At 40.4% G+C, this 23620-nt stretch overlaps 1 pseudogene; it reads right to left on the bottom strand.

Annotated features, from left to right (window-relative positions):
- Positions 1-19987: 19987 nt before the first annotated feature.
- On the bottom strand, positions 19988-20532 carry LOC133756555 (DNA replication complex GINS protein PSF2-like; annotated as a pseudogene).
- Between the last annotated feature and the right edge of the window lie 3088 nt (positions 20533-23620).

Raw genomic sequence — 23620 nt, 5'->3', positions numbered from 1 at the left:
ACAATCCTCATTACTATTCACTGTTACTTGTGAAAAACAGACCCATTCACCGTAAGCCAGATCCTCCTCCTGCTGCTTATTTTACAAGATACCTATAAATAGCCTCAAAACCCATCTGCTTGGGATGTGGATGACCCTCCCTCTTAGAAAGCAAAAAGTGAAGCCCAATGGCCCCTGATGGACTTTTCCATTGCTAGAACTCACTATATCTCAAGATGCAGCCTGGAATTATACAATTTGTTGAAAAACCATTTGTAATTAACTACTCTCCAAGTAACCTGCTGTGCCTAAGGTAAAAAGTAAATTCACATTCAGAAAGAGGAGAGAAGGTGCAGGGGAAGAAAACCCCAGAAACAAAAGAGAAGTCCTTTCTGTCTTCCTTTATTATTTTTGATGTCGGTGTCACCTCATAAAGTCCACTTAGTAAAACTGACAGCAGTGGATATGTTTTGCCTTCCGGCTCACTGTCTTGTGCCATCAGAAGTAAATGGAGGCACCTTCTAGAGGTCTCTGACAATCCCAGAGGAAATCTTTCTGCCTCTACATGAAACCCAGTGGAAAAGGCCCATGGCAGTTCAACTGAACCAGATTGCTTATGTGATGAGGATGGACAGCCAGAGGAGGGTGAAGCCACTCTGCAGAGTGGAAGGCGAATAATCAAAAAGAAGACAGATAGCAGGGACTTCCAGGACTCGAGGGAGACAATCTGAAGCAAAGTGACATTGATATCAACATCTAGGAAATGATAGAGGCAGATAAATTGCTCAGGCAAGAAAAAGGAGATGGGGTGACCCAGTTTAAGCAAAAAGTTATTTGCTAATCACAAAGCAAAGAAATAACACAATAGGCTCCCTTCTCCACTCACACACAGCAGGTACAGCCATTATCCAGATAGAGCAGGACACAGAAAAGGAGATCAACTCCTATATGACTGGTACGCAAACCACGGAGGGCTACTTCCAAACAAGAGCTCACCCCAAAGAAAAATTGGCAGCCAGTGCCACCTGCAGAGGAAAGATATATCTTGTGCAGGCACCAGCTCTCCAAGGCTGACAGGCTGATATATTCTGCTGAATAAATCGAAAAACTTTCAAGTGGTCTAAAAAAGGTAGTCTGAAGTAGACTGCACTGCAGGGATCCAATCAAGTTAAGAATGTCAGGAGCCTGTGGCAACGTCCACACCAGGAAAAAGGCTTGCAAACTCTGACTTAAGTGCAAATGAGAAAAATACCGTGGTGGCTTTTGTTTCTTTGTGTGTGTAGGCTTTGGATTTGTTTGTGTGTGTGTGTGTGTGTGGTTATACATTGTGACTTTTAAAAAGACACAAAACTGTAAAAAAGTGTTCTTTTCATATATGGAAAGAGCAGGAAAGGAAAGTATGTATTTTTCTCCTGGAACACAAAACTAGTATGTTACTTCTCCCAGGAACTTTTTCTTAGGCTTTTTTTTCCCTCTACCTGGAAGTGACTTTCCCTCCCTTCAGGCTCTGCCAAAGCCCTGCGTCCTCCACAAATCTCTCCCAACAAACATAGCCCTCATTGATTGTGCTCCTGTTCCCCTGCTGATTTACCTATTGCTTGAACCATTCAGTGTGGCGCTTAATTAAATACTGTCTTACACATTCTTCTAATTGCTTCCAATGGGCAAATTTCACCTTCCAAACAAGACTTGAAGGATCCTTGAGAGCAGAGATTATGTCTACTATGTCTGTTCTTTTCCCCTCAGCCAGGCTGAGTACACTCTTCCATACAGATTGTTTGACATGTCATCTTATCTGTGAAGTGTTAGGAAGGCCTCCATACCACCACAACATCCCTCTTCCCCTGTATTTATTCATTTGCGTTAAGAAATTGGCCCAGTTATGGTACTAATGGTCCTTGTATGATTAATATATTAAACTATTTCATACTGATTTGCAAAGAAATGGTTTGGCACCTCAAGACCTGGGCTTGTCTGCCAATTCTATCACCTCCTAATGATGCGGTCCTGGCAACTTATTCACATTTCCATAAAGTGTGCTATCTGTAAAATGGAGAAATAACATTCTACTCCTGAATGTGCAACCACTAGAAGACAAAAAAGAAAAAGAATATGACATGTTTGGCCCATAGTAAATGTTAGCCTTTTAAAACAGCAATCATCATAAGAGCAAGCACAGAAATAAACTGTAAAGGGTCTGAGATCTAGCCCTGCTCACAGCTGACACGTGAGCCTGTCACAGGTCCACGGGTGCTGATAGAAGACTCTGAGCTACTGAGTCGGAGACAATGGGCTTTGGTACAGCACAGCGAGGAGTGTGAGCTTTAGGTTTACGTCAGTCCTGAGAGATTTGTGCCCAGCCCTGCTACTCTGAGCCTGGGAAACCCAAGTCCTTTACAACAGGCTGTAAGCAAAGTTGCACCAGTGCTGCTCTAGAGGGAACATTATCCTTTTTACATGGGGCAGCAATCATGCCTGCCCTCGGCTCCAGAGGGCAACTCGACACTTTTCAGGACCATTTGCTCTACACACATCCTAAAAAATGTTGTCCAGAACAAAGGTGGCCAGTGACTCTGCTCTCAGTGTGTGCAGCAAATAAGCAATCTATGGAGAATCACTTCCCAGCAAAACTTAGCCCTGACCTGCAAAGACCATATAACCTGAAGGGAAAGATGGAGAAGTCAATTTAAAAACTGACAGGGAAATATTCATAAGTAGTGTTCAAAATTCATTAAATATAATAAATTTGTACAATTAGATAATACTGTATGGATACGCAAAATAGTGGAGCTGTACATTTACTAACATGGAAAATGTTTGTGATAGATTTTTTTTTTGACAGGCAGAGTTGGACAGTAGGAGAGAGAGACAGAGAGACAGAGAGAAAGGTGTTCCTTTTCCATTGCTTGACCCCCAAAATGGCCGCTATGGCCAGCGTGCTGCACTGATCCGAAGCCAGGAGTCAGGTGCTTCCTCCTGGTCTCCCATGCGGGTGCAGGGCCCAAGGACTTGGCTCATCCTCCACTGCCTTCCCAGGCCACAGCAGAGAGCTGGACTGGAAGAGGAGCAACTGAGACAGAACCAACACCCCAACCGGGACTAGAACCCGGGGTGCCGGCGCTGCAGGCAGAGGATTAGCCTAGTGAGCCACGGCGCCGGCCATGATAGATTGTTTTTGAAGAAAGTAGATCTGATAAATAAGTGTAGTACAATTTTATTAATATTTATAAGTAAACCATTTACATGAGATATTCTAGGTAGTACATAGATTTAGTTGAGATATTCTAATTATCAGTAGATACTCTCATTTACATAAATGTTTGACATAAAATGCAATAAATACAAATATTATCCTAGAATGATATAAAGTCTATCATTTCCTCTACTTCATAGCTATATAAAAAGTTATATGCAAAAGATAAGGAATTCAAGTGGACTTCATTGAGCGGGGTAACAACTTAGAGGAATTTCAATGAGATGCAAAATGTTTGAAAACAAGTCAAATCAGGGACCCATGCTGTAGCTCAGTGGGTTGAAGCCACAGCCTACAGCACTGCCATGCCATACAGACACTGGTTTGAGTCCTGGCTGCTCCACTCTCAATCCAATGCCCTGCTAATGTGCCTGAGAAAGCAGCAGAGGATGGCCCAAGTGCTTGGGCCCCTGCACCCACTTAGGAGACCCAAAAGAAGCTTCTGGATCTTGGCTTCAGATCTGCCCAGCTCTGCCATTGCAGCTATTTGGGGGAGTGAACCAGAATATTGAAGATCTCCCTCTTTTCTCTCTAACTCTTCCTTTCAAATAAATAAATACATCTTGAGAGACACACAGAGAGAGAGACAGAGAGAGAGGCAGCTCTGTGGTATAGTAGGCTAAGCCTTCACTGGCAGTGCCAGCATTCCATACAGCTGCCAGTTCATAAACCGGCTGCTCCTCTCTGATCCAGCTCTCTTCTTGTGGCCTGAGAAAGCAGTGGAAGATGGCTCAAGTGCTTGGGCCCCTGCATCCACGTGCGAGAAACAGACTCCTGGCTCCTGGCTTTAGATCAGATCAACTCTGGCTATTGGGGCCGTTTGGAGAATGAACCAATGGATGGAAAACCTTCCTCTCTGTCTCTTCCTCTCTCTGCCTATAACTCTACTTCTCAAATAAATAAATAAAATCTTAAAAAAAACAAAAAAGTCAAATTAGAAGACAGATTTGAACACAACATGGAATACCATGATGAATTCATGAAAGCATGAACTATTCATAATACCATATACATTTTTGGGTATAACCAACAGAAAAGATAAATATAAAAAATAGTAGAAGTTAGAGCAGAAAACATAGACTTGGGTCAGATCACAGTAGCAACACTAAAATGTGCCCTACGAAATTAGGTCAGGAAGAGCATCAAGACAGGTCTCACCTACTATTGCACAGTTCTGCCTAGAGAAGGGCATTTTCACAAAGCTGAATTCAGTTCTGCTGTTTGATAAAGAGGGACTGGACAAGAATCTCTCCAGCCCCTTCATCCCTGAACGACATTCGTCCAAGTGATAGAGGACATCTCCATTTATCATGTCCAAAATGACACACATCATCCTTCTGTCCCCCATATACTTACTCCTCCTCCCAGGTTTCCATCACAGGTATGGGTACCACCACCCACTCTATCACCCAAACCAACAACTAGTGACCTTTCTAGAGCTCTTTTTCCATTTTCTTTACCACAACTCTGCTCACTGCCCCCCTTAGCCCATGCACAATCCAGCCAGACATGTTTTCTTTCTTCTATATTCACCACCAGCATCCTACTCGTCTCCTGTCATGCCCCTCTGGATGCTTGCACCAGCTTCCCCAGCCTCTCCTCTCAATCCCTCCAGTCCATATTCCACATTGCCACCAGAGATAGAAGTTCCACAGCATGTGCAAGGTAGGGCACCAGTATCTGCAAGGTAAAGTTTTCACTTTATCATGGTATAAAGCTCCTTCAAGAGCTGGCCCATCCTACCCTTCTAGCCTTGCCTTGGCTGTCGCTCTTTAGCGTTCTGTAGTCCTAATGTTCTCAACTACAGAGGTTTCTCAGAATAAACCAAGGTCTTCCTTCCTTTTTGTCTCCTTGCATGCTATAGCCTCCACCCAGAAATCCCTGTCTCTCTCAGTGACACCCCAGGCCTTTCCTTCATCATCTGAGAAATAATTTTTCATCTTTCAAAACCCCAATGAAGCACCAATCTTCATAAATCCTTTCCTGGGTGGTCAAGTTCTTCTTTCTGTGCAAGCACAGAGAGCCAAAAACAGTTTATATAGGATACATTTCAAATACAGCAACTGACATGTTATTTTAATTATTTATTTATCTCTCTTTTATATAAATCTTCATTAGACTGTTAAACCCTGGAAGGCAGTAACAGTATCTCATGCCTTGGGTTTTTAATGCCCACTACATAATGCATAATTCACAAATGTTGGGCAAATAATTGACTGGTTGAATAAATGGATAGAGAAATGGTTTCTAGCTATTTGCCTGTTATAACACAACTCGGGTTGCTAAAAGAAATTTTCAAATAAAAGAGACATTCGAAAAGGAATTATAGTATTTTTAGTCTTTGATCATTTAGGGCTTTAAGATTAATTTTTATTTATTTGAAAGGCAGAGTTCCAGAGAGGGAGGGACAGAGGGAGAGAAAGAGAGATCTTCAGTCCTCTGGTTCACTCCCCAAATGACTATAACAGCTGAGGCTGTGCAAGGCCAGCTAAAGACAGGAGACCAGAGATTCTTCCAGGTCTCCCATGTGAGTGCAGGAGCCCAAGATCTTAGACTATCTTCTATTGCTTTCCCAGGTGCTTTAGCAGGGAGCTGGATCAGAATTGGAACAGTCAGGTCTCAAAGCTGCATCCTTATGGGATGCCAGTGTCACAGGTGGCTGCTTAACCTGCTACACCAAAATGCAGGCCCCTGATTTCTTCTTTTTAAACATGCACACACACATACACAAACTATAAATTGTATTAAAGGGAATGTCTTATTATAAAATATACTAAAAACACTCTCAAAAGCCAATAGTCTTAAAATTTGAAGAATATTTAGCTAATAATCATTTCATTTATCAAGTGTTCACTGTGAGCATTGTATATCTTTTTATTTTATTTTTATTTTATTTTATTTGAAAGACAGAGTTACAGAGAGAGGTAGAGACAGAGAGAGAGGTCTTCCACCCGCTGGTTCACTCCCCCAGAAGGCCGCAACGGCCGGAGCTGTGCTGATCTGAAGCCAGGAGTTAGGAGCTTCTTCCGGGTCTCCCACACAGGTGCAGGGGCCCAATGACCTGGGCTATCTTCCACTGCTATCCCAGGCCACAACAGAGTGCTGGACTGGAAGAGGAGCAGCCAGGACTAGAACCGGCACCCAAACGGGATGCCGGCGCTTCAGGGCAGCACTTTGACCCGCTGCGCCACAGCGCCGGCCCTGAGCATTGTATATCTTATGCACAACAGCATCCTGTGAATTAAATATTACCCCTATTTTATAGATAATAAAACTGTCTCTTGGAGTACCTCAGGACACATGGCTAAGACCAGGAAGAACTAGAACCTGAAACCCATAAATCTCTGACTTAAAGTCAATGCTTTCATCTACTGCTAAAATCAAGTCATCAAAATTTACATGTGACAGTTAAATAGGATGTGACTTTCTCTCTAATAATTATGTGATAGTATTTTCTTGGATGTGCCAAAGACAGATTTAACCAATAGTGCTCCCATGAGTGGAGCAGGAATGCAATAGCAGAACTGGTCAATATGTAAATTAATTTTCATACCACACACAGTTTACATGGCCCCATTCATAGATTTTTTTTTTTTAAAAGATGAGTTTGCCAACAATAATCTGTAATTATTTCTGCAATGAATGTGAATAAGACAGCAATGTTTCTGTTTCAGGCCATGTTCTCTAATTGTTTTCAAACACTCCAAAAACACCCCTAGCAGGTTAGAGAACAGAATTCTCAGTAAATATTGTCATAACTGTTTCTACTTTAAAGAAATTACTTTTCTTTTTCCCCTCAGTGAGAATGAAGAATATGAACAAATTGGAGCTTAGCTACACTGTGGAGAGTCTTTTGTGTAGAATTTGGTTTGCTCAGCTTTGTCTCCGTAACTGCTTAGAATATTTGAAAACTGCTAAAAGCTCAGAATAAGAACAAATACTTGCACTTTATCTTTAAGAACGCAGTGGTAAGCAGCTTCCGAAATTGTCCCAAACAATCCTTGCTTCCTTGTATTTACGTTCTTGAGTTAGTCCCTCCAAATGCTCAGGGTTGTTCTGTGAAGAATGAATGAAGAAGTTATAATGCATGACAGCAAAATCTAGGTCATGAAAGACATTTGATTCCTCTCTCTCTCTTTCTCTCTCTCTCTCAGTTCACACATTTGGGTGGAAGTTAGAAGCCTAAGCAAGAGGTTAGCTGCCTTTCAAGTAGCTCTATGGAGATGTCCTACCAATAACCATATGAGTGAACCATCAGAGCACTAATTCCCCCAGCCTCAGTCAACTTTCAGATTACTACAACCCTTCCAATATCTACAATCACATGAGATACTCTGAACTAAAATCACCCTAGCTCTTGGAAAATGTAAGAGAAAATAAGTGTTTGTTATCACAACTACAAAATTTTGTGATTTGTTTGACAGCAACAGATACATAGTACTCACAAAGACACTACCTAGAGTGACAAACAATGCTTCTACTTAAATTCCATTGTCCAAAGATGTATCTTCCTGGACACAATTTGATGAATGTTAGAGTAGAAAAAGTAATCATTATTCTAGATTTCTATGTAGCCTGTTAAAAATAAGGACTTTCCCACACAGCAGACTCATAGAATGACAATCACTTTAAGTAGCACTCTTAACGTGTATCAGCTCTTAAGGCTTTCTGGTCTGCCTGAAAAGCCCATGAGAACATTCCAGGCACAGAAAGCCAAGACACTTTGGCAAAAAAAAATGTTTTACAAGAAGGATTTCTGTGAGACCCCAGTGGAAAAAAGTGGCCACCAAGGAAGGATGTGATTTTCTCTGAAGGGAGGAAAGGACTTCCACTTTGCTTATGGCCTTGTCTAAATACTGATGGAGTTTGTGGATTCAAAAGGCTTCCATAGCCTAGGCAGCTCATGTCAAGAGCCTTGGGTGATCACTGATGTCATAAATTAATAGTGTTAATTGTTGACAACAGGAGTCACTGTGCACTAACTCCCCATGCAGGACATCTGTCCTTAATGAGTTATATTATGAGAGTTAACTGTAAAATTTGTTCTCAAACAGCTTTGTGTGTATGTGTGTGTGCAGATTGTTGAACTCTTTATTTACTACAGAGTGGTCTTCTGTGTACAAAGTTAATAGAAAATGAATCTCAAAGGAGAATGGGATTGAGAAGGGGAGAGGGAAGAGGAGGGGTGGGAGAGTGGATGGGAGAGTGGGAATGATGGGAAGAATAACTATATTCCTAAAGTTGTACTTATGAAATGTGTATTCATTAAATAAACTGTTTCTTTGGGAAAAATAAAAATAAGGACTTTCATTATAAAAATAAAAGGGAAAAAATGTCAGATATTGAGAGAAATAGCAGCCAATGGAAGCCACTTCGGTAGTTCTCAATGAACCACATCCCTTAATGTGCACAACCTTGTAAAGTTCCCTCCTGTAGGGGGTTTTACCATGAGATTTGGCTTGGTCAATGGAATACTAACAAGCATAATACAAGTAGAGGTTTATATAATGATTCACTACTTCTGAAAGGTCCAGCTGCCATCTATAAGGAGATGTCAACTATCCTGCTGGAAAAAGAGGCCTTGTGAAGAACCAAGCCATCCTAGCCATGCTCATTGAGTGTAGCTGAGTATAGCTGTATGAGAGATCCCAGGTTACAACACAGGAGACAAAAGACTCACCGTAGAACCACATAAACAATAAATATTATTTAAAGTCACAAATTTGTGGATAGTGTGTTAACACAAAATTGATAACTGAACACAACCCTACCACCCACAAAATATTTCACTCTGCAAACTAAAAAGCGGTTCTAAAATAAACACTCTGAAGAACAGAAATTTTAGACTATAAAGAGACTCTAAAATAAAGGGCATTTTGGTTATGTCATACAGTAGGATATCTGGTATCCTTGATTTCAATTAGCGAAGGCAATTAACTTACACAATAGGAAATACAATTAAGTGTTCTTACAATAGAAAGGATGTATTTTACAGATTATGGATATTATCTGTTCTTATATCATGTCTAACTAATGCTTGGTTTTCCTCTAAAACATTTCTTAAACTGTGGCATGAGGTACATAGATCCATTTTAGAGGCATAAAAAACAGATGCTGAATTTTTTAAAAAAAATTTTTGGTAGTTAGGAAACATGATTTTGTGGTGAATGTTCCATTTATACTAAATTAAGTTATTAAAGTGTTATTGACTCCAGATAGAATAGTAGTATACTACTTGGGCTATATATGGTCAGTTAACGCAAAATCCATCATTCTTTCCATGCTGATATATATAAAATGATTTACCTTTAAATATAAAGACGGCCCAAACCTGAATTTTATTTATGAACACATGAATTTTATACATTTGCTTTACAAAGCTTAGCTATGTAATACAAAAGAAAACAATATATGATCAAATTTATATATTCTTAGATTTTACTTCCATAATTAAACATAAACTAGAAAAAAAACCTGCCAATTCCTTCAGTGGCAAAGATTTTTTTTAACCAATAAAAATATGCAGCCAACAAAAGGCAAAGGAGTACCTTGTGTCTGTCTGTAACACATTAAAAATGTGAATACTTTTCTGAAAAGAATACTGTATTTAAAAAGGCTGGGATTTTTACCAAATCTTGGATTTGCCCCAACACTGAAGTCTTGTACTGAAGCGTTTGAAAAGAAGCCACACATGACTGAAAAGATCTCATTGAAATCACATGTTCTGTTTTGTGACTGGGAGCAGAAAAAATGTTAATGAAGCAGTGTCCTTGTCAAATAATGTCCCTGACTCCTTGAAGCAGGTCATGAATTATAGGCAGCTCTGCCATTTGCCTACACCTGAATGAAACCATCCAGAGCTTTTAGTGCAGCAAAAACCTTGGTTTCTTGCATTAACATGCAGTGATTTGGTAAGGTTCTGTTGGACATTGTAAAGGGCTAAATTAGGAGCAGAAAAATATTTCTTTGCCAAGGAAATATCTGGGAAAAAATCATAGTATTCTTTCAGAGAAACTAGCCACAAATCTAATTTCCCTCCTTTGTTAAAGAAAGCAGCTTCTCACATTACGTTCTTTGCTTCTGATAGCCTCAGACGGTGGATCAAAAACTCTGCTAGCATTCCTTAAAAAAAATTGTATCTATCTCTCCGAAAATCTTTGATATGAACAGATCCAAGGCCTCTAATCCCACAGAAGTTCATTGGAAAGAGGCCAACAGAACTGGATTTCAGTCTCAGATGAACTTCTCTAACTTCTGTGAATCAAGAGCATTCTCATCTGTAAGTGGTAATACTTACCAAAGAAGGCATGCTAGGATCAAATATAATCTATAAAAAATCTAATAATGTATGATATTCAGTTAATGTTGGGCAGCTTTCAACTGGATAAGCATTTCAATATTTTTGTTGTTTCTTCTTCTAAGGCTCCAACTCTAAATTTTTCCAGTGGACAAAATGTTTTTTGTTTTTTTTTTTTTTCTCTTGGGCCTCATCGCTGCTATCTGTGGATTCCTCCAGGATTGTCAATACAGCTTTTCTTAGGTCCTCCTGAGAAAGAGGGTCCATTTGCTCAAGATCAGTCTATGGTTTCCTCTGAAGACTGTCAGCTACAACCTTTCTTCTCACTCAGAACAGGGTGCTAGTTTCACTCATAGATCAGGCTGTGTGCTCCTAGCTGGTCCCTCACTATTTCTAAGAAAGCCATTCACTTAACAAAGTGGTGTTTTTCTCTGAGCTATGTACAGCTGTCTCCTCTGATGTGGAGGGCTGTTCCAAATCTACATCTGTCATTTTAATTTTTATTCAGTTAGCATCTGACACCTACTAATCTAGCTATCATCCTCTATGCATATGGATACTGGGTTATCACAGCATATGACAAAATGTAATACTCAATGGAACCTTTAATTTACTTCAGTGAGTGTTTTCAGGTTATTCATCATTCAGACTGCAAATTTTACAACTTATCATTATTATGTAATTCTGTTGTTTTCAACTAGCATTCATCAAGTGTTTTCAACTTCACCAAACACTTTCAAGTATCTACCTGATCTTCACAAAGATTCCATGTGGTGGTAGCCAGATATATTAGTTCCATTTGTTTTTAGAAGAAGGACAGAAGCTTAAGTCACCTTTAAAGCCACTTGGCTAATCTATTATGAAATATATTAGACCCTAGGTCTTACGTTATGCTTTATTATGCTATTCCCCAGTGTTACCATGTATTATCTTCTATCTCATCGATACTAGAAATAAACAAACAAAAGGAAGCCTCTGAAATCAGCATAGTGCATCAAACCAGGTGATTATAGAAAGATAAGCCATACCAAACAATGCTTTCTTCATTTTATATTTAAAACATTAGTCCCTTCATAAAAGCAAAAATATAACAACAAATTGCTTTTTAGGTTGTAAAAATCATACAGGGTTATTATGGGAAGTATAAAAAAGAAAAAGAAAAGTCACTTGGGTGTTATTTTGAGGGTACTGGATGATTATTGAGTACTTTCAGTATGTGAAAGATGTGAGGGGATTTGTTTTTAATCTATCCCTGTGGCTGCTCTTTAGAGAAGAGTTGAAGGGGCTGAGAGAGACCTGTTAGAGGCCAATGCAGATCCTGGGGACAGGTGTGGAGTTGGGACCAGGAAAGAGCACTACAAGTACTGAGATGTAATGTTGAGGGTACAGCTGATGGAATGGATGAGTAGGGTGACTAAAGGAGAGAAAGGAAGAATAACTTGGGATTTGGGTCTGAGAAACAGATTGAGGGTATCATCTGGTCCAAAAGAAAAAAGAGGTTAGGTTTTGCAGGAAGAAGTTGACCATTCTGTTTTGAATGTGTTAAGGGTGGTCACTCATTTGGACTAATCAACAGGTATTTGGATGCAGGATCCTAGAAGACATAAGAAGGTTGAGAGACAACACAGAAATGTGGATGCGTTATTACAGCACACTGTCTCACGGTCTTAATGCAATTAGACATTTGTCCCAACCAGAGCCCTGTGATCTGAACGGTTGAGCAATCAGCATTTATTTCAGTCATCTAAAAAGGTCAATTTGAATCAACTCATTTAACTTGGTAGCCTCAGTAGCAAATTGATAATGCTGGACTTGATCAACATGGATAGAATTTATATGAAGCTATTTGCTCTCTGAAAAACAATTTGTTCATTATTATAAAAGAAAAAATTTCAAATCATTACTTGCTGCCACTTGCTTTGTTGGCTTTTTCCTTACTCTCTTTTGTTTTTTAGAATTGACTACTTCCCATTTCTTTGTGTTTATGAGGATTATTGTTCAGACACATAAAATTTTATTCTAATTTTGTTTAAATTATACATTTTAAAGCACAAGAATTGCATAATTGTTAGCTGTCTGGTTGATAATAATTCTAGAATAGTTTCTTAATAACTAGCACTTTTATCCTCTCAAGCCTGCAGCACTGATGGCTAAATCAAGCAACTGGGGGCAGGATATTATCTTATGCTTCTTTTATTTTTTAAAGATTTATTTATTTACTTAAAAGTCAGAGTTATACAGAGAGAGAAGGAGAGACAGAGAGAGAGAGAAAGAGAGAGAGAGGTCTTCCATCCGCTGGTTCACTCTCCAGATGGTCGCAACGGCAGGAGCTGCGCCGATCTGAAGCCTGGAGCCAGGTTCTTCTTCCAGGTCTCCCACACAGGTACAGGGGCCCAAGGACTTGGGCCATCTTCCACTGCTTTCCCAAGCCATAGCAGAGAGCTAGATCATAAGTGGAGTAGCCAGGACTCGAACCAGCGCCCATAAGGGATGCGGGCATTGCAGGGGCAGCTTTACCCACTATGCCACAGTGCTGGCTCCCATCTTATGCCTCTTACACTGATTCCTGGAACACCAACCAGCCCTCTGACTATAAGTTAGTTTTCTGTCTCATGCCTCAAAAAGAACACACTGGCATGCATGACAGTTACAACTATCATTGAAAATTATTACAGCGACTTCCTGAAACACTATAAATAAATAAATAATCAGACTTTTACATGAGACTCCAGGATACAAATGAGATGTAATAAGATGGAGGAAACATAACAAAGGGAAAAGCTGGAGAGAAGATACATCAAATATATAGCCTCAACAACACTGATTAAAAATGACCAGAGGGACAGGCATCTGGCACAGCATCTTATGAGGTCTATACCTTATATCAGAGTGCCTGGGTTGGATTCTAGTATCCTGATATTGTGCACCCTGGGAAGAAACAGAGTGTTCAGATCCAAGCATTTCCTGAATCTGGCATTTGAGGAGTGAACAAGCAAAATATAGCATATTTCTCTTTCTCTCTCTCTCTCTCTCTCTCTCTCTCTCTCTCTCTCTCTCTCTTTCTCCCATAACTCTGCCTTTCAAATAAATATTTTTTAAAGACCTATTTTATTGATTTGAAAGACAGAGTTACAGAGAGAGGTAGAGAGAGAGAGAGACACAGGTCTCCCATCCGCTGGTTCATTTCCCAGATGGCCACAATGGCCAGAGCTGTGCTGATCCAAAGCCAGGAACCACGAGCTTCTTCCAGGTTTCCCACGTGAGTGCAGGGGCCCAAGGACTTGGGCCATTTTCTACTGTTATCCCAGGCCATAGCAGAGAGCTGGGTCAGAAATGGAGCAGCTGGGACTAGAACCGGTGCCCATATGGGATACCAGCGCTTCAGGCCAGGGCTTTAACCCACTGTGCCACAGCGCTGGCCCCTCAAATAAATATTTTTTTTAAAAAATATAAAGAGAAAAGTAAATTATCTTAAAGTCTAAATGGATAGATGCTTCCAAAGAGAGCTGCACTGAATCAGGGAATGTCTGGTGGTAAAGCACGGCCACTGTGGGTTAGTAGCGGCCTCTCTGAGCCTGGATGACCCTTGAGGATATCAGGTGTCAGCAAAAGGGCAAGCCAAAATGGTGTAGTAGAGCTTTGCAAGCCTGCAGGGACAAAGTACTATACAGCCTAGTGACAAACTATGATATGATGTAGGGTATGGTGGCACCATGCTAAGTGCTTTTATCATTGAATCTTCAACCTTGTGAGGTAAGCATCCACACTCTTTTAGATTAATTCTCTGATATATTAAGAAGCAACAAAACAGAGCTCCTTTAGACAGCTGTCTTATGAGTATTGGGGATGGAAACCCAATCTGAACAACTTAAGAGGAAAAGAAAGTGCATTTGATTCAAATAAGCAAACCGCGTCCACACTGGTGGCAGTGCAGCTGTTTCAAGGTAATAGCAAACCAGACAGGAATGTCAGAGGACTCTGTTAGCCCTGCTTTTCTCAATGTAGAGACTTGATTCGTCTCTCACTTCACACTGCTCCCTCCTCATGGAAAGGACAAGGCTGCCAGCAACATCTACCTCACATGCAGACTTCACCCCTTCCGAAAGACACCCTCTTCCTAAACCTGGACCACTTCACTGGCCCAGGACGTGCTGCGCTGACAGCATTGGTCCTTCAGGTTTCTTTAACCCTTGCACTAATCAAGCCTGGAGGACAAGGGAGCAGCACTGACCGACCCTGGCAGATCCTGGAGATCACCACCACAGATCCTGAGAAACGAAATGACAGACCGGACACACCCCCAGGGAAAAAGGAGAACATGAAAGTGAAAGAAATGGACTGTACCACCAAACTTCACAAGGTTAGTTCCAGAATATTCATGTTCTATTCATTGTTGACTCGTCTGTTACCTGTATTCTGATTTCTGACCTGTAAAACAGCTCTTCCTCTTCCCCAAATACTAAGAAATATGGAGTTTTCAACTTTGTAGTCCCAATTCTCTATAAGATCCATGGGCCAGTGGGCCAAAGATTAAACCATTATCTCTGACCTCTAAACCCCTCAGCCTTGTAGTGCTGTTAACCACATTTCCTGTTTGCCAGCCATCATCTGCTAGGACCTACCTATGGGGGTGCCTCGGGGAGACTGCAAGACTGGAGGGAGAAAAAAGGGTTTTGCTTCAACTTGTAGTTCATGCGAGCAACTACTCCAACCATGAATTTTTACCCAAGCAATAGCAGTTGTTTCTGAAAGCCTTAGTTGAAAGCAGTGTGAAATTTCAAAGCCTGCAGAACCAGCCCCACCACACTGGGGCCTGGTGTTGTTTGCACCACGTGGGCTGTGGTTCCTCAACATCCGAGTTTCAGGTCTGGAAGGCCATGATTTCAATCATTTCAGCTCTGCTCATTTGATTCTCTAACTCTAGAGGCAGAAACAGCATCCTGAATTTCCTATCTCTGGGATCACTTAAAAGTTCTTCTTGCCCCTTTAGCTACCTTGTTAATAATTTTAGACTTACTTAATAATTCTTTGTATTAAATTCTTTCTGGCAAAATAGCTGGTGAGGTTTCTGTATCCTCTATAGCCAGTTATGGCCATCTTTCCAAAAATATGCACTTATTGGATACATATAGTCCACATAAAAATTTTAATGTGTTCATTGGTATGCTAAAGTTCATCTTCAGCCATTTATGGAATCCATGAAGCCAAGATTAAGAAGCTTTGTGTCTGATGCTGAACATGATCAATGATGGTCTCAGAAAACAATTTGAAAATGTCCTGGGTTCCTAGTTACTGCTCACCAAACATCCAGTTTCATATGTAAATGCCTTTGGTGAGTTGTGTGATGGTTCCTGAAAGGAGGCCTTGGCACTTCAAGTGAGATGTCACATTAAAAGACTGTATATTCACCTGTGGAAAATGGTTAATAAATCATGATCCTGAAGGAGAATTTCATGGTCTTGATGAGCTTCTTTTTTATCATAGTCTATTCTTTTAATATTTTCAGAGAACTGAATTTTTAAAAAGTCTATTCTTGTAACATTTTTCAACCTTTCTTTTGGCAGGTTCCAATGAATCAAATTCCCTTGAGTTTAAGTAGACTCAAGGTAAAGACTGATCTCTAGAAAATTATGAGCCAGTCTCACGCAAGAAGTGTCATCTTTTTTCTCTAATAGAGAGCTCCAAGAGGAGATGCAGACTCTTCTAAAGTGGGCAAGACTTCTGGGGCACAGCAAGCTCATTCAGAGCCTCCACTTATATCTGTATTTTATCTCTTGCTTTTAAAATTTCATTTTGTGCATATTTTAAAATATATATTCAGTTTATTTGATAAAAACATAAGTTTTAAAAATAGAAATAGAGATCTATGAGTATATTTTCAAATTGGGTCCATTTTCAAAAAAACTTAAAGACTACTATACTACCTATAAAGAACTATATGTTTTAGATTCAGAGTCAGCAAAATTTGACTGCTGGCCAAATCTAGCCAACGTATGCTCCCAAACCTAAGAATGGAAAAAAAAGTACAGGTAGTAGAGATTATTTGTGGCCCATAAAAGCTAAAGTACATACCTTCTTCCCTTGACAAAAAATGTTTGCTGATTTCTGCTTTGGAGTCAGTCCACTCAAAATATACCCAAAATTCTTTGAAAGGACATGAGATATTTCTCTTTTACTTTGTAACTGAAACTAACACAGATCAGAAGGGAAATGGGGTACTTGTTCATAGGTTGTTGCTTGTGGTCCATCTATATATAGATATTGCAGACATCAAAAATATTTGAGGGGCCGGTGCTGTGGTACAGCAGGTTAAACTCTGGTCTGACACACGCATCCCATATGGGCACTGGTTCTAGTCCCAGCTGTTCCTCTTTTGATCCAGCTCTCTGCTATGGCCTGGGAAAGCAGTAGAAGATGGCTTAAGTCCTTGGGACCCTGCACCCACGTTGGAGACGCAGAGGAATCTCCTGGCTTCGGATCGGCACAGTTCCAGCCGTTGCGGCCATATGGGGAGTGAACCAGCGGATGGAAGACCTCTCTCTCTCTGTCTCTACCTCTCTCTGTAACTCTGTCTTTCAAATAAATAAAATAAATCTTAAAAAAATATTTGAACAGAGATGCAAAGTCAAGGGCAAGGGTAGTAACAGTGAAGGCACCGATCATCTTTAAGGATGATGAAGGAGCCTATAACAATGACCACAAGGGTTTCACAATTCAGTGGAAAGCCTCATTCTATGGGAAATAAGCAACTAAGCAAACAGTAAATTGATACTAGTTTTATATTAGTATCTATGTCTATAAAATTTCATAAAGACTGATTGTTAATACATGATTCTGAGTCACCAAAATTAAGATAAATTATTTTCAGTTTCCTCTAACTAAATACTGAAAAATACATTTTGCTAACATTTATATCATGAAAATGGCTGAAATAAACACTCCTGAACTTATAGGTTAATTCACATTCAAGAAACTGGACTGCACAGAATGACCTGATACCCAACTGACCAATTCTCGATAAAATAAAGATGGAAACAGAAGCTGAAGCCAAAATACTGAGAGCCAATTCATTGAAGATACCCCACAGTACCTGTTAATGAATAAGAGGAAATTAAAATACAAAGTACTTAGCATAGCCATGTTGGGGTAATAAGGCTTTCAGCTAGGCCTGTTAACTATGATATGTTAACGCTGTTCCATTTTAGAGTTCACTAAATATATGATGCACATTGTCTGAAATCTGGAAGCTGGGAATACTCATGTATCTGTCCTTTGGCCACTGGATCAAGTAGAATTAACCTTTTCAAATTTAAATATAAATGTCTCATGAAAAAAGTACACCAACTAGAGTCTGAGACTGCCAGGAGAGAATGTTTTATTGCTCACCAAAGCACCATATAAGAGCCTGAGCAGCTTGAACACAGAGAGTGGCCAGTATCTATTCCACCTTATTCCTTTTTAACCAAATTTCCATTTTGTTTGGGACAACTCTGTACCTAACTATACATACCTGATCTCCAAGCTAAGAGCAGCCACATAACCAGAAGCTGCCCCGTTATGTGTGGATTAAGTCCTTGAGAAGGGAAGGACATTTCCTCCAGAACAACAGCGATCAAAAAAGCATTGAACTAGACGGCTTAAGGTCCTTCTACCTCCTTCTTTCCCGCAAGGAAGATGTAGGCCTAGAGAAAAAGCGGCCATCTGCCCCGATCACAGTAAGAGCCACCTGCTATGGAAGGCAGAACAAGTTCATACCTGGCAGCACTGGGGGCTGTAAGCCAGGTCTGAGACATCTATTTCTATTGTTCTCTGAGAAGAGAAAGCTCTTTTTTCTTGGAGCTCCTGCTGATCAACTTTTCTGTTGCTTTCAGCCCAATGCAGTCCTAACTTTGTATCGTTATTATTTGTACTAGGCTTAACACCAAGTACTTTAAATACACCAAGTTAACTTTTCCAACAGTTCTACAAGAAGAAAATACTATCCCCCATTTATCAGATGGTAAATGACATAGCCAAGATGACTTTATTGGTATAAAGCAGAATTCAAATTCAGATCTAGAGCTGATGGTTTCTATCATTTCTCCCACAGTGTTAAACCCAGTGCATTAGATATACATAATTGCTCAATAACAGTTTTGTTGGTGGATATTTGCATAACTGGCGGCACAAAAGCTAGAGAGTGGCATACTCCTGGTCAGAAAGCAGATTTATTTACTCATTCCTGGATAATAAATCTCCCTATCTTCCCCAGAGACGTCCTTACAGTCCACAGTAATAAAGATAATATCTTCACTGGGGGCAAAGACTGGACAGATTTTCCTGCAACTACTTAAAACTTGGGGATTTCTAGACTCAGGCTTTCTCAACTCTGAAACATGCCCTGTGTGCACCACACTACAGGGGCCCAGGTCAACACCACCCCATGAGATACTCAGGGCAAGAGAAACTAATGCAAACATTAAGCTCATGCATAAACTGTCAAAATACATCTGGGTTGGTTGAGTTTTTACCAAAGAAATCTGTGGAAATGTTACAAATCCAACCAGTAGCTCCAGTAGTTACTGCTGCTTAAAGTCTGTTTGAGAATAGGCAGGATATATTTCAGTTAACCCAGCCAAGATCGCTCTTTTTGACCCAACAAGAGGTTCTGAAATAATCAACAACCTAAATTCAAGTGCCTCACACTACTTTTTAAAGATCCAAATAACTCAAAATAGTAACTCTCTACTTTTCAGTATTTGTCACAAACTCTTGAATTGTAGACTCTTGACAGCATTTTTGAAGTGATTCTCATTATCAAAGTATGGAAATCATTGTTACCATGAAACAATTTCCCATAGTTTCCATGAAAATCTCCCCACACATTTTTTAAACCACATATTAGGCTCAGTTTTATTTCATTTTTATTTTATCTTTTGGGGGGAGAGGTTAATTCTGTTTTTATCTTGCATCAGGGTTTAAACCACAAACACCAGTCAGCATCACTCAACTCTATCTGCCTCCTTCTCTGTGTGAGCAAGCTCTTCTTGGAGATTCCAGATTCAGCCCAAGAAATTAGGATCAGAAAGAATAAAAGCCCTCAGCCACATTTCCATTTCTACCGTATCTAATTTAATGGTCTGAACACACCTACCTATGTGTGACAGTTTCATTAGGACACCTAACACTCTGCTAGAGAAAATAACTTATTTGCCTCATATCCTTTTTCCCTCCATAAAAGAAAAGCCAGCTTCTAGAAATAGCATGGAAAGAACGTTCTACGAAGCTGTTTTGAGGACCAGTCAGAAATTTGTTGCTTCTCCATCAATATTATGATACTATCATTGCATCACTACATATTTTTTTATATGTTAGAACTCTAGAATGACAAATACTTCTGTCATGTGCCAAGCACTTACTCATGGCCCAGTAAGCCTCTGCTACCAAATGTGAGACCTTTGAAATCACAGGCGTTTTCTCTAGAAGTCCTCACATTGAGCACTCTGAGAAGGCTGGGGGTTTCTGCGGAGCCTGCATATGTGATTGTGTGAGGAAAGCACCACAGGTGTTGACCTCCATCAAGGTCAAGTTATCCAGCTTGGCATGTGCCTCCTGCAGCTGTCTCACGAAGCTGCTGGCTGAGCCCTGGAACCTGGCTGTTCGAGTGCCCCACATAGCCTTGATCAGGATCCGGATCTCATCTGCTTTCCAGATGTTGTCTTAAGCATTTAACAGGAGAGTGGTGAGTTCCGGGTAGTAAGGATTGGCCATTGGGCTAAACATTTCTTCCTTGCATTTATGATCCCTCATCTTCTAAACTTTTCCAAGTCCCTCCAGGCAGTGTCCAGCAGGTGGCCTTCCATCTCTGCTTCAGATTCAGCGCTAGCCACAGGTGCATGTCCACTGGCAGGCCAGTGTGGAAAGACCCCAGGTCCCCCTAGATTAGGTAGATCTTGTCCAGACTGTAGTTAGGGATAATGGTCACCAGTCTCCTTCTGCCCCTTGGCTGTCCCAGAGGAGCCATCCATATTTTAAATACCATTCTAAAATACAAAGTTAGAGTTTTCTTTTTTCTTTTTTTCTTTTTGACAGGCAGAGTGGATAATGAGAGAGAGAGACAGAGAGAAAGGTCTTCCTTTGCCCTTGGTTCACCCTCCAATGGCCGCCGCGGCCGGCGCACCGCGCTGATCCGAAGGCAGGAGCCAGGTACTTATCCTGGTCTCCCATGGGGTGCAGGGCCCAAGCACTTGGGCCATCCTCACTGCCTTCCCGGGCCACAGCAGAGAGCTGGCCTGGAAGAGGGGCAACCGGGACAGAATCCGGTGCCCCGACTGGGACTAGAACCTGGTGTGCCGGCGCCGCTAGGCAGAGGATTAGCCTGTTGAGCCACAGCGCCAGCCTAAAGTTGGAGTTTTCTTATAGTTTTTAAGGTTAAATTGGTTTTGAATTTGAAAACAGTATCAAGCATAAAAGCTGTAGCTTGATTGTTCAAAATCAAAAACAAAGAACATTCAACCTTCTGAATTTGTTACTTAATGTTATCTGGATGCAGCACAGCTATATAGCTCACATATGGTGAATTCCACCAATGCTAATCTGTGGTTGTGTAGGAAGCAGGGTCAAGAATCTTTAGATCACAAATCCTCAATCCTGACCCCAAGGTCTCAGATCTACAGTTCACAGGAAATTTCAAATAACATTCACGTGAAAAGCAATCCTCTGGATTCCTGCAAAGTACTTCTTTCAGGGTTCCTGCCTTCCTGGGTCAAAGGAAAGCTAGAAATAATGAACTCTCTCTCTCTCTCTTTCTCTCTCTCTCTCTCTCTCTCTCTCTCTATATATATATATATATATATTCCCCAGGAATTTTAAAAGCTAAGGCCCAGTCCATATATTCCTCTTTTTTAAAGATTTATTTATTTATTTTAAAAGCAGGTTGACAGAGAAAGTGAGGGAAAGAAGGAGAAAGAGTGATATATATATATATATATATATATATATATATATACACAAATCCAACCAGTATATATATATGTGTGTGTGTGTGTGTATACACCATCTGCTGATTCACTCCTCAAACATCTGCAATACATTCCTGGTTTTAGGACAAACCTAGGAGCCAGGAACTCCATCCAGATCTCCTATGTGGGTGGCAGGTACTCAAGTGCTTGAGCCATCTTCTGTTGCCTCCCAGGCACATTAGCAGAATCAGAAGCAGAGTAACCAGGACGTGAACCCAGGCACTCTAATATAGGATGCAGAAAACAGAAGCAGTGGGCTTAACCCACTGTGCCACAACACCTGCCCCCATATATTCATAATGCTATATTTCCAGAAAATGAGACTATTAAGGAATCTAGACTCTGTTCCCATCTAAATGAACACTGTGAAATATTAAAAGTTATTTTTCTTCTTATAATCCATTCAACTTGATCAAATGTGAAAATGAAATGAACTTCTGCATTGTCATTTTCTTATACCTGAGAGTAACTATTATGCTACTGCCTTCGATTTTAAAGAGGGGCACAAAATCTGAGGAGTATTTCAAAAAGAAACAACAGTTGATTCACCCCATCAAAGCCTGTCATGTAACAGCTGAGCCCTGGCACCACCACCACCAAACAACAAATGTGCCAAAGACAGCAAGATGCATTAGAGAGATAAAGTGCAACTTCCTTCATGCCAGAATACCCTCTTGAGCAGAGGAGACAGGCATGAACACTGTCCAAAGCAGGTGGTGCTGAGAAGGTGGCACAGTGATGCCACACACTGGGCAGTCATTGAGAATACTGGTTTGATTCCAGATCCTCTGAGACAGGGAAGCTGCAGTGTGTCTTCTGACATCACCACTTGGAGACAAGTCATCTTTCTCATTAAATGCTGCAAGCCGCTTAGCCATATGGAGAAATCTTCTGCAACACAAAGAAGTCTTTTGGTGCTTCCTAAAGAAGTGCATAGTAAGAAGACAACAGTAATATACTGCAAGACTCTACCTCACGATCAGCCACTTATAATTCAAGGTTGTCAAATTATAGTAGCTCAATCTAGAAACCCAAGTGCAAATTATAGAATAGTTTGGCAGTTTCTCCTTTACATCATTGCTTGGGAGAATTATTCATGTGCTGAGGCTAACTTTGCCTGCAACTAAACCCTGAATGTCATATTTTAAACACAAATCAAGAATTTGGTGCCTGGCCTCTCAGGCCCCAGTTGTAGGGCAACCAGAATATTTTTAGTCCATCTTCAATCTATTACCATAAATCATCCAGAAAGCTTCCCAGAAAAGATACTCAGAGCTGTGTTTTGTGAACTTCTTAGCTTCTTAGACCATGGAAGCTTCTTTATCACAGAAGCCTCCTTATCTAACTTCTCAGCTGCCTTATCTCACTATTCTAGATAAGGGAAAGGAGGGGAAGAGAAAAAAAAAATATTAAGACTTGAGATAGCATAAAGTTGAAATGATTGCTGTTAATATATCCCCTGACAGTAAAAAGCAGGGAAATACTGGTTATTTAATTCTCAGTATGCTTTTCCCTTAATTAGAAATGTACCACCTCAAATAGAAAATCGACCAAATGATTTCCAACTGGATTGAGATCATTATCAAGTCTAGAAGAAAGGACCACTTGGGTACTACTTAATAGCAGGAATAAATGCAAACCTATTCTAGATGCATCTTATTAAGGCTCCTGTGATTTTTATATCACTTAGGATAGCAGTTCTTAAACTACAGTCTACAAATCTGCTACTACTCAAGCTTGCTGCTTGATGGGGAACTGTAGGTTAGAACTAATTACAAAATAATAAGCAGCTATTTGCCTTCTTCACTGGATTGCTATTCTTACATTATAAAACAATAGTAAGGCTGTTGGTGGGAATGCAAACTGGTAAAGCTACTATGGAAGACAATTTGGAGATTCCTCAGAAACCTGAATATAGCCCTACCACATGACCCAGCCATCCCACTCCTTGGAATTTACCCAAAGGAAATTAAATAGGCAAATAAAAGAGCTGTCTGCACCTCAATGTTTATTGCAGCTCAATTCACAATAGCTAAGACCTGGAATCAACCTAAATGCCCATCAACAGAAGACTGGATAAAGAAATTATGG

This window comes from Lepus europaeus, chromosome 3 (genome assembly GCF_033115175.1).
Source record: "Lepus europaeus isolate LE1 chromosome 3, mLepTim1.pri, whole genome shotgun sequence".
Taxonomy (NCBI): Eukaryota; Metazoa; Chordata; class Mammalia; order Lagomorpha; family Leporidae; genus Lepus; species Lepus europaeus.
Note: the sequence above shows the minus strand (reverse complement) of the source record. Positions and strands in the feature narration are given on the sequence as shown.